Here is a 16,768-nt window from a genome sequence, read left to right as displayed (position 1 = left end):
AATGATTAAGGCTGCAGCCAGTGTGTACTGTGCACATGTGGGATCCAGGGATTTTACCAGAGAAAAAAAAATCCATGCTTCCCACTGACTTTGAGTCTGCTGGATTGAAAGGGGCTGGGCACCCATGTACAACTGTGAGGTGCCTCCAGCTTCTCAATGTATCGCTGGCACTAGGTTCAAACCGCCTATGCAGTATACTCACATGCAGCTGGCTCTGGGAACATCTTTGCCTCTCTGTGAATGGGACAAGGCTAGTGGGGCAGAGTGGATCCTATGTACAACATGACTATGAGTGCCTTGTGGGATGACACTATGGGAACCCTGTGACTGAGAGAGTGCAAGGTGTTGCTGGTTTTCTGCATAATTACTGTTTATAGCTCCACACACTCTGAGCTCCCTAATTAGGGTGAGACATTGCAGCAGGATCTGTGCTCATCCTGATGACTACATCGATCCTTTGTGCAATTCATATACCAGCACAGGTGAAGGTTACACCCACTGGGGCCTAACACTCAGGCATTAAACACCTTAGAAGAGAGGAGGGAAGGGTGTGATGATGCCAACATAGGTGATCATTCCTTCCTTTCTGTTGACAATTAAGAAGACGTACCATGTCCAAAATGGGTGTGACCCTGGATACTCACTCCATCCTGGAGCACAGACTAGAGCCCCCAGGACACACTCAGCTCAAGCATCTGGGTAGTCACTAAAAGAGCAGATGCTTCGCTAAGCCACAGAGGCATAGTTCAAAAATAATGCATCAAAGGAAAAATCCAACAAATGTCTCCACAAATGCCTAAAAATAAATGCAGAAATTCAAGAAAAAGAATAAAGAAAACAACATAATTCCACCAAAGGAATACAAATACTTCAATATTAGACTGAAGATGAAGAGATTGATGAAATGCCTGAAACGTAATCCAAAAAATTAATCAAAGGATTAAGAAGCAATGAGAAAAAAATTCCAAAATTAAAGAAATCCATAAATGACATGAATGAAAACTTCTTCCATAACGTTGAGATATTTAGAGAAACCAAAATAAATTATCAGAAATGAAGAATTAAATATGTCAAATAAAAATGTAGTGGAAAATCCTAACAGACTGGTTGAGACAGAAAAAAGGATATCCGAGCTAGAGTACAAAATCACTGGGAATTTTTCAGTGAGAACAAAAAAAAAAAAAAAAAAAAAAAAAAAAAAAAAAAAAAGAAGAAGAAGAAGAAATTAGAAAAATTAAAAACAATGTTGGAGACTGTTGGGATACTAGCAAAGGATCCAGCATATGGGTCTTAGGAGTTCCTGAAGGTGTGGAAAGAGAAAATGGATTAGAAAACCTATTCAGTGAGATAATTACAGAAAACTTCCCTAATTTGGAAAAAGAAAGGGAAGTCAAAGTACACAAGGCACACAGAACTCCTTATAGCCATGACAAGAAAAGATCTTCATCACAACACATTGCAATCAAATTTTCAACAATAAAACATAAAAAAATATTTAAAATGAGCATAAAATACCAGATTGCTTTCACAGGGTCTACAACTGCACTCACATCTGAATTCTCATGAGAAACTCTGCAGGCTAGGAGAGAATGGAGAGACATAATACAAGGCTTTGAAAAAACAGTCAACCCAGCATACTGTACCATGTAAAGCTATTATTTATGAATTAAAGTGAAATAAAGAGCTTCCATAACAAGCAGAAATTGGAAGTGTCACCACTCGCTCACCCTTACAAAAGTTCCTTAAGAATGTGCTACACACAGAAACACAGAAAGATAGACATCATTATGAAAGAATGTGAAGGAAGTAAAAGTACAAAAGAAATATAAAGCGAACAATATGAATATTTATGGAAAAAATGCCAGGGCCAAACCACTACTTATTGACCATAACCTTGATGTAAATGGCCTGAACTCTCCAGTTAAAAGATACAGACTTGTTGAATGGATTCAAAGTCAAGACCCATCTATTTGCTGCCTAGAAGAAACACACCTCAACAGCAAGGAGAAATGCCAATTGAAAGTGAAAGAATGGGAAAAGATATTCCATGCTAATGGAAATCATAAAAGGGTCCGGCGCCATTACTCACTTGGTTAATCCACTGCCTGAGGTGTCGGCATCCCATATGGGCACAGGGTTCTAGTCCTGGTTGCTCCTCTTCCAGTCCATCTCTCTACTGTGGCCCGGAGGGCAGCAGAGGATGACTCAAGTGCTTGGGCCCCTGTACCCACTTGGGAGACCAGGAGAAGGCACCTGGCTCTGGGCTTTGGATTGGTGCAGTGCCAGCAGCCATTTGGGGAGTGAACCAATGGAAGGAAGACCTTTCTCTCTGTCTCTCTCTGTCTTTAACTCTACCTGTGAAATAAATTTTAAAAAATAACAAGTGTAGTCATCCTAATATCAGATAATACAGACTTCAACCAAAATACTATTAAAAGATTCAAAGAAGGGCACTATTGTCGCTCCCCCTCTTCGTGGAGGAACGACACTAAACCCTGCCTAGGCTTCATATCCGAGTCACTGCACCATTATGTCGCTCCCCCTCTTCATGGAGGAGCGACACTGAACCCTGCCTAGGCTTCATATCCGAGTCACGGCACCATTATGTCGCTCCCCGTCTTCGTGGAGGAACGACACAGGACCCTGCGCTGTTCTTTCATCTGCTCGGCCCTCCCCGGGTTGGCTGCTGGTTCTTCCTGGGTTGGCTACCGTCCCTTCCACCTCTGTGGAAGGGCGGTTCCCCCTAGCCACTTTCCCCACTTCCGCGGGGGAGCGGCACACTGCCGGTCGGCTCTCTCGGGGGCTGCTCAGATGTTCCTCAGGTGTTCCCCTTAGATGTTCCTGGTGCATGCCGTCTCTCTCCTCCTTTATAGTCCTCCTCCGCCAATCCTAACTCGGCTGCCCACACGCTGAGTGCGCTGCTCTCCTCCAATCAGAAGCAGGTCCTGCTGTTTATTGGTTGAACTGGAGGCAGCTGGGTAGAAGCTGTTTTCTCCTCTCCCAGCGCCATATTGTGGGAGAGCAGATGCATAGAATAAGTCTTAATTCCAGTAACTTAGTCTAGTCCGAGTTGCTCCCCACACACTATGTGGAGATTAAGGGGCCAGTTCAACACAAGATAAGACAATAATAAATGTTTAAAATCCAATGCCAGGGCATCTGGCTATTTACAAGAAATATTAACAGATCTAATGGGAGACAAAGACTCCAATACAATAGTAATGAGAGACATCAACACTGATTTTCCTCAATGGACAGATCAATTAGCAGAAAATCAACAAAGAAACAACAGAGCTAATTGATATTATGGATCAAATAGACCTAAATTATTGATAGAGCTTTTCAATCCACAGTTGCAGAATACATTATTTTCATCATTGTATGGAACATCCTATATTATCGACCATATTGCTAAGCCATAAAGCAAGTCTCAGAAATCTTAAAAAATCTGAATCATACCATGCATCTTCTCTGACCATAATGGAAATAAGCAGGAAATTAACAACTCAAGAATTTCTAAAACATATTTAAACACATGGAGACTGCAGAATATGCGCCTGAATGAATAGTGGGTCATAGAAGAAATAGAGATAAAAAAGTTCTGGAAATGAATGAAGATAATACAACACATCAAAACTTATCGAATACAGCCAAAGTAGTGTAAGAGGGAATAATTCAATAACATTTGTTTCAATAACAATAAATAATTCAATAACAATTGAATGCCTACATGAAAAAATTGGAAAGGTATCAAATAAGCAAACTTTCAATACATCTAAGGTGTGGGGTTTCAAAAATGAATGAGACAGAACACAGACATCTTCACGTAAAGAGTGCTCCCCAGATTGCTCTGGCCAGCACTTTTTATTAGAAGATACCAGCAAGTCTGCAAGCTAGCAAGCATATAGGCACAGTTGGTGTACAACTTTAGGTGGGAAAGGAAACCAGTCTGGTGATCCATTACAGAGAACAGAGCAGTGGTGTAAATCTTTAAAGACAGGTCTATTCAAATACTAGCAAGTCTACAAATTCTGGAAAACATCCCAGGTACCAATTAATGTCCATTAGCCCCCTGCTGTCTCTGCTGCCACATTCTTTTGAGGGACAGTGCGCCCATTCCCCAGCCTCTTTTGGTGGGTATCAGAAACTGTGGCTATGCTTCTAATTTCAGGAAACTGTGCCCTCCTGAGAGACGCTTAGGCAGCATCCTCTATTTCCCTCCTTTCTTTATTTTAAGAATAGATCTAGATCAGATATGCATGAGATGATGCATGTATCAGACAAACACAGGATGAGGACCATAATAACTGGTACCAAAAAGTGCAGCAGCCAATGCAGCCAGAATCCCAATTGCCACCAATCAGATTTAATATTTAAATGAGAAATTTCATTTTTGATGTTATCAATTTCCTTTTGAATTAAATTAGAATTATCTGTGATGTTGAAACAACACAGTCCTGGAAATTATTGTCATCCAATTTGATGGTTAAGTAGTAAATAATCAATAGCAGCATTTTTTTATTTAGTGAATGCATTTTTATATAGATACAACTTTAGGAATACAGTGGTTCTTTCCCCCTAGACCCCTACACCACTCCCATCCCACCTCCCATTCCCTCTCCCATCTCCTTCCTCATTATGGATCATTTTTAGTATGACTTTATATACAGAAGACCAAATGTACGGTAATCATAGATTTCGTTTTTTTTTTTTTTTTACAGGCAGAGTGAACAGTGAGAGAGAGAGAGACAGAGAGAAAGGTCTTCCTTTGCCACTGGTTCACCCTCCAATGGCCGCCGCGGCCAGCGTGCTGCAGCCGGTGCACCGCGCTGATTCGAAGGCAGGAGCCAGGTGCTTCTCCTGGTCTCCCATGGGGTGCAGGGCCCAAGCACTTGGGCCATCCTCCACTGCACTCCCTGGCCACAGCAGAGAGCTGGCCTGAAAGGGGCAACTGGGACAGAATCCGGCACCCCAACCAGGACTAGAACCCAGTGTGCCGGCACCACAGGTGGAGGATTAACCTATTGAGCCATGGCGCTGGCTGCAAATCATAGATTTCAACAATTTGCCCCCATGCCCACACACAACATATAGAGTACAGTTTGGGGAGAGAATTTTCAGTTGATTCTCATATTATAATTCAATAGGGACAGAGGTCCTACCTGGGGAGCAAGTTCACAGTGACTACTGCTGTTCCTTTAACAATTAACACTCTTTTTATGATGTCAGTGATCATCTGAGGCCCTTGTCATGGGCTGCCAGGGCTATGGAAGCCTTTTGTGGTCATAGATACCATTGGAATTTGGACACAGCCATGAGCAAAGAGGATGTTCTCTTCCTCCTTCAGAGAGAGGGTCTCCTTTGATGACCCTTTCTTTCCTCTGAGGTCTCACAGAGATCCTCCATGTAGGATTTTTTTTGTCATAGAGTCCTGTCTTTCCATGCTGAAATGCTCTTGCATGCCTTTCAGCCTGACCAGGAAGCGTTATGGGTTGATTCTGAGGTCAGAATGTTATTTACTGCAAGAGTCATTCTAGGAGTCTGCTGTGTGGACTGCTTCCCATGTTGGTCCTTCCTTCCTTTTTAATTCTGTTATTTTTATCAGGTGCTTGATGTTATTTATATCATCAATTTTAAACAGTCTATCTCTTGTGGCATAATTTTGTAAAACACCTTCATGAATTTGACTTAACTCTAAATGCATTGCTAATGCAGCAATGGCCTTATCAGTTTTTTCCTAAAAATTGGCAAGCTCTTTTAGGAAGATGGGAGATAACAGTTCCAAAAAGAGGAAAACCACACATGGTCTCCTATAAGTATCTTTACCTCAGGAGTAACAGTTGTTAAACAATAAAAGCCAACAGGGAGGGAAAAACATAACATAATGATTAACAAGCTCAAAGTAGAACTGTATGTAAGTTCAGCAAAAATAGTGGTAAATAAATGTCTCAGGAGTTTCTATAATGTGCTCCCATTGTGCAGAAGTAATCAGCAATCAGTGACTTCATATCTCCCCAGGTGGTCGATCTGTTTGGGGGGACTTGCAATGAAGTGGCTTTGCTTTCTGATTCTTTGAAAGAGGGTGAAACAGTGGTACTGATTCTTTTTAACTTCTATTTAATGAATATAAATTTCCAAAGTACAGCTTATGGATTACAATGGCTTCCCCCCCATAACTTCCCTCCCACCTGCAACCCTCCCCTTTCCCTCTCTCTCTCCCCTTCCATTAACATCAAGATTCATTTTCAATTCTCTTTATATACAGAAGATCAGTTTAGCATATATTAAGTAAAGATTTCAATGTTTGCACCCACATAGAAACACAAAGTGAAAAATACTGTTTGAGTACAAGTTATAGCATTAAATCAAAATGTACAGCACATTAAGGACAGAGATCCTACATGAGGAGTAAGTGCACAGTGACTCCTGTTGTTGACTTAACAAATTGACACTCTTGTTTATGGCATCGTAATCACCCTAGGCTCTTGTCATGAGCTGCCAAGGCTATGGAAACCCCTGAGTTCACCGACTCTGATCATATTTAGTCAAGGTTGTAGTAACAGTGGAAGTTCTCTCCTCCCTTCAGGGAAAGGTACCTCCTTCTTTGATGACCTGTTCTTTCCACTAGGATCTCACTCACGAGATCTTTCATTTAGTTCTTTGTTTTTTTGTGTGTATGTGTGTGTGTGTGTGTGTGTGTGTGTGTTTTTTGCCAGAGTGTCTTGGCTTTCCATGCCTGAAATACTCTCATGGGCTTTTCAGCCAGATCTGCATGCCTTAAGGGCTGACTCTGAGGCCAGAGTAATGTTTAGGACATCTGCCATTCTATGAGAATGCTGTGTATCTCACTTCCCATGTTGGATCGTCCTCTCCATTTTTTATTCTATCAGCTAGTATTTGCAGACACTATTCTTGTTTATATGATCCCTTTGGCTCTTAGTCCTATCATTGTGATCAATTGTGAACAGAAGTTGATCACTGGGACTAGTGAGATGGCATTGGTACATGCCACCTTGATGGGATTGAATTGGAATGCCCTGGTATGTTTCTAACTCTACCGTTTGGGGCAAGTCAGCTTAAGCATGTCCCAAACTGCACATCTCTTCCCGCTCTTATTCCCACTCTTATGTTTAACAGCGATCACTTTTCAGTTAAGTTTCAACGCTTAAGAATAACTGTATTAATTACAGAATTTAGCCAATAGTATTAAGTAGAACAAACAAAAAAATACTAAGAAGGATAACGCATTAAGTTGTTCATCAACAGTCAGGGCAAGGGCTGATCAAGTCACCGTTTCTCATATTGTTCATTTCACTTCAATAGGTTTCCTTTTTGGTGCTCAGTTAGTTGTCACCAATCAGGGAGAACATATGGTATTTGTCCCTTTGGGACTGGCTTATTTCACTCAGCATAATGTTTTCCAGATTCCTCCATTTTGTTGCAAGTGACCAAACTTCATTTTTTTTACTGCTGTATAGTATTCTATAGAGTACATATCCCATAATTTCTTTTTTGTATTTCTTTTTTTTAATTTAGAAAATATAAATTTCCAAAGTCCAGTTTATGGATTATAATGGCTCCCCCCCCCCATAATTTCTTTCCCACACGCACCCCTCCCATCTCCCGCACCCTCTCCCATTCAATTCACATCAAGATTCATTTTCAATTAACTTTATATAGAAGATAAATTTAGAATATTAAGTAAAGATTTCAACAGTTTGCACCCACACAGAAACACAAAGTGTAAAATACTGTTTCAGTACTAGTTATACCATTACTTCACATTGGACAACACATTAAGGACAGATCCCACATGAGAAGTAAGTGCACAGTGACTCCTGTTGTTGACTTAACAATTTGACACTCTTTTTTATGGCATCAGTAATCTCCCTAGGCTCTAGACATGAGTTGCCAAGGCTATGGAAGCCTTTTGAGTTCACCAACTTTGATCTTATTTCAACAGGGTCATAGTCACAGTGGAAGTTCTCTCCTCCCTTCAGAGAAAGGTACCTCCTTCTTTGATGGCCCTGTTCTTTCCACTGTATCCCATAACTTCTTTATCCAATCTACTGTTGATGGGCATTTAGGTTGATTCCAGTTCTTAGCTATTGTGAATTGATCTGCAATAAACATTAAGGTGCAGACCACTTTTTGTTTGTCAATTTAATTTCCTTTTGTAAATTCCAAGGAGTGGGATGGCTGGGTTGAATGAAATCTATCAGAAATGGATAGATTCCTGGACACATGCAACCTACCTAAATTGAACCAGGAAGACATAGAAAACCTAAATAGACTCATTACTGAGAAAGCAATTGAAACAGTAATAAAGGCCCTCCCAACAAAGAAAAGTCCAGGACCAGATGGATTCACTGCTGAATTCTACCAGACATTTAAAGAAAAACTAACTCCAATTCTACTCAAACTATTTAGAACAATCGAAAAATGGAATCCTCCCAAATTCTTTCTATGAAGCCAGTGTCACCTTAAACCTTAAGCCAGAGAAAGATGCAGCACTGAAAGAGAATTACAGACCAATATCCCTGATGAACAAGGATGCAAAAATCCTCAATAAAATTCTCAGCGATAGAATACAACAGCACATCAGAAAGATCATCAACCCAGATCAAGTGGGATTTATCCCTGGTATGACGTTTCTCTCTTGCACATTTTAGGATTTTTTCTTTATGCTTCACTGTGGAGAGTTTAATTACAACGTATCATGGTGAGGATCTCTTTTGCTCATGTTTATTAGGGGTTCTATGTGCTTCCTGTACTAGTGGGATTTATCCCTGGTATGCAGGGATGGTTTAATGTGCACAAAACAATCAATGTGATACACCACATTAACAGACTGCAGAAGAAAAATCATATGATTATCTCAATAGATGCAGAGAAAGCATTTGATAAAATACAACACCTTTTCATGATGAAAACTCTAAGCAAACTGTGTTTGGAAGGAACATTCCTCAATACAATCAAAGCAATCTATGAAAAACCCACAGCCAACATCCTATTGAATGGCGAAAAGTTGGAAGCATTTCCACTGAGATCTGGTACCAGACAGGGATGCCCACTCTCACCACTGCTATTGAATATAGTTCTGGAAGTTCTAGCCAGAGCTATTAGGCAAGAAAAAGAAATTAAAGGGATACAAACTGGGAAGGAAGAACTCAAACTATCCCTCTTTGCAGATAATATGATTCTTTATTTAGAGCACCCAAAGAACTCTACTAAGAGATTATTGGAACTCATAGAAGAGTTTGGAAAAGTAGCAGGATATAAAATCAATGCACAAAAATCAACAGCCTCTGTATACACAGGCAATGCCATGGCTGATGAAGAACTTCTAAGATCAATCCTATTCACAATAGCTACAAAAACAATCAAATACCTTGGAATAAACTTAACCAAAGACGTTAAGGATCTCTACGATGAAAATTACAAAACCTTAAAGATAGAAATAGAAGAGGATACCAAGAAATGGAAAAATCTGCCATGCTCATGGATTGGAAGAAACAACATCATCAAAATGTCCATTCTCCTAAAAACAATTTAGAGATTCAATGCGATACCAATTAAGATACCAAAGACATTCTTCTCAGATCTGGAAAAAAATGATGCTGAAATTCATATGGAGATGCAGGAGACCTCGAATAGCTAAAGCAATTTTGTACAACAAAAACAAAGCTGGAAGCATCACAATACCAGATCTCAGGACATACTACAGGGCAGTTGTAATCAAAACAGCATGGTACTGGTACAGAAACAGATGGATAGACCAATGGAACAGTATAGAAACACCAGAAATCAACACAAACATCTACAGCAAACTTATATTTGATCAAGGATCTAAAACCATTTCCTGGAGCAAGGACAGTGTATTCAATAAATGGTACTGAGAAAACTGGATTTCCACGTGCAGAATCATGAAGCAAGACCCCTACCTTACACCTTACACAAAAATCCACTCAACATGGATTATAGACTTAAATCTACAACCAGAAACCATCAAATTATTAGAGAACATTGGAGAAACCCTGCAAGATATTGGCACTGGCAAAGACTTCCTGGAAAAGACCTGAAGGCGCAGGCAGTCAAAGCCAAAATCAACTATTGGGATCGCATCAAATTGATAAGTTTCTGTACTTCAAAAGAAAGTCAGGTGAGTGAAGAGGCAACCGACAGAATGGGAAAAAATATTTGCAAACCATTGCTACAGATAAAGGTTAATAACCAGAATCTAAAAAGAGATCAAGAAACTCCACAACAAAAAAACAAACAACCCACTTAAGAGATGGGCCAAGGACATCAATAGACATTTTTCAAAAGAGGAAATCCAAATAGCCAACAGGCACATGAAAAATGTTCAACGTCGCTAGCAATCAGGGAAATGCAAATCAAAACCACTATGAGGTTTCACCTCACCCCGGTTAGAATGGCTCAGAAATCAACCAACAACAGATGCTGGCGAGGATGTGGGGAAAAAGGGACACTAACCCACTGTTGGTGAGAATGCAAACTGGTAAAGCCACTATGGAAGTCAGTCTGGAGATTCCTCAGAAACCTGAATATAACACTACCATTCAACCCAGCCATCCCCTTTTTCTTTTATTTGTTTTTGAAGAAGGGTTTTAGGCATATGATGGGCCCACTCAACAATAGCTTGACCTGCAGTATTATGGGGAATGCCAAGAGTAAGTTTAATATCTCGTAATTGACAAAAATGATTCAATACAGAAGAGGTATAGGTGGGCCCATTATAAGTCTTTAATTGAGTAAGTTTGTCCATGACAGCCTTAATTTTTCCTTTGGAGAAATAGTTTCTTTATAGCAAAGATAAAAGTACCATACTCCCCATTCTGTTTCTTAAGCATAGTATTAAGGTCCTGCATGGGAAGTTAGTTAACTCATGTTGTTAATTTAACCATTAATACTCTTATGTGTGACATCAGTGACCACCCGAGGCTCTTGACATAAGCTGCCTAGGCTATGAAAGCCTTCTGAATCTAAAGACTCCAACAAAATTCATACAAGGCCATAAGCAAAGTGAAAGTTCCCTCCTCCCCTTGGAGAAAAGTATGTCTTTCTTTGATGACCATTTCTTTCCACTGGAGTCTCACCCAGGGAAGTTCTCCATGCAGAGACAACTTTTCCCCACAAGTGTCCTGGCTTTCCACACCTGAAATGCTCTTGTGAGCTTTTTAGCCAGACCAGAAGACCAGGATGCCTTTAGGGCTGATTCTGAGATCACAGAGTGTTACTTAGAGCAACTGCCATTCTGTGAGTCTGCTGTATGGACTGCTTCACATATTGGAGCATTTACTCCTGTATAATACTTATTAATTCTATTGCTATGATCAGTTTAACAATTAGTCCCATCTATACGACCACTTTAAAGCATAATCCAATTCAATAGGGTCATTTTAAAACTTAATCTAGGGCCAGTGCCACAGCTCACTAGACTAATCCTCTACCTGTGGTGCAGGTACTCTGGGTTCTAGTCCCATTTGGGGTGCCAGATTCTGTCCTGGTTGTTCCTCTTCCAGTACAGCTCTCTGCTGTGGCCCAGGAAGGCAGTGGAGGATGGCCAGTTCCTTAGGCCCTGCACCCACATGGGAGACCAGGAGGAAGCACCTTGCTCTTGGCTTCGGATTGGTGCAGTGCACCAGCCATTGTGGCCATTTGAGGGGTGAACCAATGGAAAAAGGAAGACCTTTCTCTCTGTCTCCCTCTGTCTAACTCTGCCTGTCAAAAAAAAAGAATTACTTTCTGCTCTTAATAATCTAAATTAACCAAACTTTTTAAAATTGGAACCTGTAGTACATTATTGGCTTTATCTGTTTACAGAACTGTCCAAGAGTATTGAACACAATAGAAGTCAGGGCAAAAGAGGTCCTTTTAAACCTAAAATGACACATTTAAACACAGAACCAACAATGTTTTAATTTCATGAGCAGCAGATCTGGTATATAAAACTGTGGATTACAAAAAGTTTTAAGTAGTCATGTTTAAAATTAGAAACTTATTAACCAACAAGAGGTGCTTCCTTACTCCATATAATATTTTTTACAAAGCACCTGTAGGATTTTGTAAGAGAAATAACCCTTTTAGGCCTCTAGGCCTTTCTTGTTAAACTAACCATCATATCTAATAACACAAGATCATTAGACTTTAACCTTTAGACATTTGTATTGGTAGCATTTTATATTATCAAAATGCAAAATTTAGCACCACTTCATATCTTGACAGTACTTCTAATAAAATCCAAGTAGCCTGATGATTTGGTGTCTATACAAGATGAGAGACATATGTCATTTGATATGTCCAGGGGCCTATTTGGAAATACCAAAGTCCAAAATTTTTAGAACTGAATTTTTGAATGCCTGCCAAGGATGCCAATAAGGCTCAAAATCCAAAACATCTGGTCAAAATAGGATCCTTTTACATCATGATATCATATAGACCAAATTTGATCATTGTTATAAGGTGATTATACATGTTTCAGAATAAGCATATATTTTAAACAAATCATAACCCAAATAAAAACTCAGCTGTTTTAAACTATTAGAACCTAGCAGAGACATTAAGATAACATAATAGATGAACTGAACACAAAATCTGCATCTCTTCGGTTGTTCCAAAAATGATAAATAAAACCTTAAATTTAAGATCTGGTGTATTCAATCAAATCCCATAATTTGGATGTTTTAACAGAGTCAGAACTAGGGAAGAGAGTAGCTACTGGAGCCTGTTAGAAAACTGAGCAGTCACTGATTAAATGAAGCTATCAAAAGGAGATGCTGCAGGTTTTTAAATATATTTTTAACACTATTTTGGAATATTTACTAACATGCATTGTAAAGTCCTCATTGCTCTAACAGGATCAGATTTTAGTTCTGTCAAGTAGACAAATAGATTCACATTTTGAAATAACCCTCTAGGATTCTCCACATTAAGACAGCACTTTTTAAAATATAGTAACACATCAAATTTCAAGCCTAGTTATTTCCAAATGGTGTTGAACTATTTTCATATGGACAATTTATGAAAACATGTTAGCAAGCCCAAATGGTTTTTCTATATAGACAAATTCATCTCATTAGCTTTACCCAATTTTGCATTTAGCACTTACACCTAAATGACTTATGATGCTGATATTATATTATATTATATTATATCTCTATCTGAACTTAATCAAAATTAAAACTGCATTTATCTATAACTAGTACTGATTACCCATTGCTGTTTTCATAGAGTACTGATTGATTACCCATTTCTGTAGCATTGGAAAGCTGTTAAAATATATATTGCAAAATAAGTTTGGCAAGTTACAAAGCAATAATTTTGAAGGCAGCTGTGGGGAGCAAACCGGACTAGACTGAGTTACTGGAATTAAGACTTATTCTATGCATCTGCTCTCCCACAGTATGGCGCTGGGAGAGAAGTAAACAGCTTCCGCACAGCTGCCTCCAGTTCAACTAATAAACTGTAGGACTTGCTCCTGATTGGAGGAGAGCAGCGTACTCGGCGTGTGGGCAGCCGAGTTAGGATTGGCGGAGGAGGACTATAAAGGAGGAGAGAGACGGCATGCACCAGGAACATCTATGGGGAACATCTAAGGGAACCCGTGCAGCCCCCGAGAAAGCCGGCCGGCGGTGTGCCGCTCCCCTGCGGAAGTGGGGAATGCGGCCAGGGGGAACTGCCCTTCCACGGAGGTGGAAGGGATAGTAGCCAACCCGGGAAGAACCAGCAGCAAACCCGGGGAGGGCCGAGCAGACGAAAGAACAGCGCAGGGTCCTGTGTTGCTCCTCCACGAAGAGGGGGAGCGACATAATGGTGCCGTGACTCGGATATGAAGCCTAGGCAGGGTTTAGTGTCATTCCTCCACGAAGAGGGGGAGCGACATAATGGTGCCGTGACTCGGATAGGAAACCTAGCTCAGATAGGAAACCTGACTCGGATAGGAAACCTAGCTTGGATAGGAAACCTAGGACGGATAAAAAACTTAGGAGGGAAGAAACGGGAAGAACTAGGGAAAATATCGGAGAGAGAAACTAGCAAACAGCCTAGGGAAAATATCGGAGAGAGAGACTAGCAAACAGCCTAGGGAAAAGCCGGACGAAAAAGGAGCCGGAAGAAGCTATTGAAAGCCTAGGCATAACTCAGATGCGGACTACGGGGGGAAGCTGGGAGAAATCTCTAAGGTCGAAAGCGAAAGTGAAAGCTAGAACAAACAGGCTCGGACGCGGACTGTGGGGAGAGGCCAGGAGAAATGAGGGAGGAATATCGTTGGAGGAAAGCTTGGGGAAACATACCGGGTAGAGAAAAATGTTAGGGAAATTGAAGCCGCGGGGGGCAGGCCGAGGCGGACACGAAAGCCACTTTGGGGTTCTCAAGTTAGCCCGGGAATAGGGGGCGAAAAGTTGAAACCAGAAGCTGAAACGTAAGCCAGATGGGGATCCGTCTGATTAGCCCGGGGAGCAAAGGACGGGAAGCCAAACCGTGGGGCGGAGACGTATGCTGGGTTGAATTCGCCAGGCTAGCCCGGGGAACTTAGATTGAATGCTAGTGGCGGACACGTAAGCTACGCTGGGTGACTCACGGAGGCTGCTGCGCGCAGACAGAGCGTGCGGGGCTCAAGTACATAGGGAAAGCGGAGCCGCGCAGATGAGAGAGGCGCTGGCTGAAGCGGCGCAGAGCCGGGAAGCTGCAGGGATAAGAGAAATAGAAGTTTAGAAGCAAAGTGAGAGAAATAGGAATGCTGGAAGATAGAAGTAAAATGGGAGAAATAGGAATGCCCGGAGATAGAGAAATAGAGAAATAGAAAGACCTCCCTACCACACTGCAATGTGAGAGCTTGGATTCGGTCTGCCTGATTAAGTGAGGCGATGAGCACGATGAGCACCTGCGGCGGCTAGCAGCTTATGCGCCGCAGGTCACCGAAGACAGGCACGAATTAACATCAGTAAGGCTTCCCCCACAATACAACAATTAGGAGGCTTGGATTCGGTCTGCCTAATTAAGGCGGTAAGCGCCAGCAGGCGGCTCGACCAGAGTGTGAGCCGCAGGTCACCGAACACAGGCACGCATCAGCGCCTAAAAACCTCCTCACAACATGGCGAAGAGAGGACCCGGATTCGGTTTGCCTGATTGATAGGACTTGTAAGAGCCTGTGGCAACTCTAGCAAGTAGAGCAGAGTGTGTGCCACGGGACACTGAAGACAGGCGCGTATCAACGCCAAAAAATAAAAAGAAAGGGGGATCTGTGGGGAGCAAACCGGACTAGACTGAGTTACTGGAATTAAGACTTATTCTATGCATCTGCTCTCCCATAGTATGGCGCTGGGAGAGAAGTAAACAGCTTCCGCACAGCTGCCTCCAGTTCAACCAATAAACTGTAGGACTTGCTCCTGATTGGAGAGCAGCGTACTCGGCGTGTGGGCAGCCGAGTTGGGATTGGCGGAGGAGGACTATAAAGGAGGAGAGAGACGGCATGCACCGGGAACATCTATGGGGAACATCTAAGGGAACCCGTGCAGCCCCCGAGAAAGCCGGCTGGCAGTGTGCCGCTCCCCTGCGGAAGTGGGGAATGTGGCTAGGGGGAACTGCCCTTCCACGGAGGTGGAAGGGATAGTAGCCAACCCGGGAAGAACCAGCAGCAAACCCAGGGAGGGCCAAGCAGACGAAAGAACAGCGCAGGGTCCTGTGTTGCTCCTCCACGAAGAGGGGGAGCGACAGCAGCGATCCTGCTTGATTCAAAGCAAAAAATTTTCTTGGTGTTGTTACAAGGCAGGGACAACCTGTGACAGTAACTATAGAGTTAAATTGAAAAATCTTTCTCATCTGTGTCTGTATTTGGTAGCATCAGGTTGGCATAGGAGCCTGCAGAGCCACAGGAGTCCAGGTTGGGCCTGCTGGAGTGGGCACTGCCCTCATCCCTCATGGTGGCCTGAGGCTGGGGTGCATGTTTGAACCACCAGAATGCAGGTGGCCAGGGTGTGGGCAAACACCACCACCACCATGAATGAGTTGCTTTCCCCTCTGTGGAGTTCTTGCATTGGCGAAAGCCAATACAGGTCTCAGGCAGGTCTGTGAGAACATGCTCTACAGTGCAAGCACACCCAAGCCCCATCTTCTCCATCCCTGCCCACAGCCTGGGCAGGGGGCAGAGACAATTGAGTGTAGGAGGAGGAGCAGAGCAAAAAGGCTTGGGCAGCCATTTTTCACCATGTTGCTGGGTCCCCTTTCCACATGGGGAGCTTGTGGCCAAGGCAGATGGAAATCTTTGGGGCCAGTCATGGGAGAAGTCTGTTCAATGAGACATGATTTCCTCTCTCCTGGCAGAGAGGCCCAGAAGCCTGTGCAGTGGAGGGTCTCTATAATGAGATGTATAGGAGTTTAACCTAACAGGGGGAGGGTTCCAGGGGCCTGAACAATGGGCAATGCCTCTTCACCTAGCAAAAGAGGACCCTGCTCTTTGCCTACCTTACACGTTCAGGTCCCTGTTCAGGGTGCCAGTTCTAGCTTGTCCTGGAAAGCCACACCATCAGGGAAGAGCAGAGCAGCAGTGTCCTTTACCACAAAGAACACCAGAGACAAGTTTCAGGGAACATGTCCATTTATTAACAGCCACATACGCTTTTTAAAGAGCAGGGAGAAGGAGCTTAGCTAACTCAGGGGAACACTGACTACAGGACAGAACTGGTACTGATGCCAATATGCCTCTCCACTCAGCTTTTCTGGTGGGCCTAACAGGCCAGGGCCACAC

The sequence above is a fragment of the Oryctolagus cuniculus genome, chromosome 8 (assembly GCF_051225735.1).
Source record: "Oryctolagus cuniculus isolate XC-2025 breed Fujian yellow rabbit chromosome 8, ASM5122573v1, whole genome shotgun sequence".
NCBI classification, from domain to species: domain Eukaryota; kingdom Metazoa; phylum Chordata; class Mammalia; order Lagomorpha; family Leporidae; genus Oryctolagus; species Oryctolagus cuniculus.
This window is presented reverse-complemented; position numbering follows the sequence as displayed.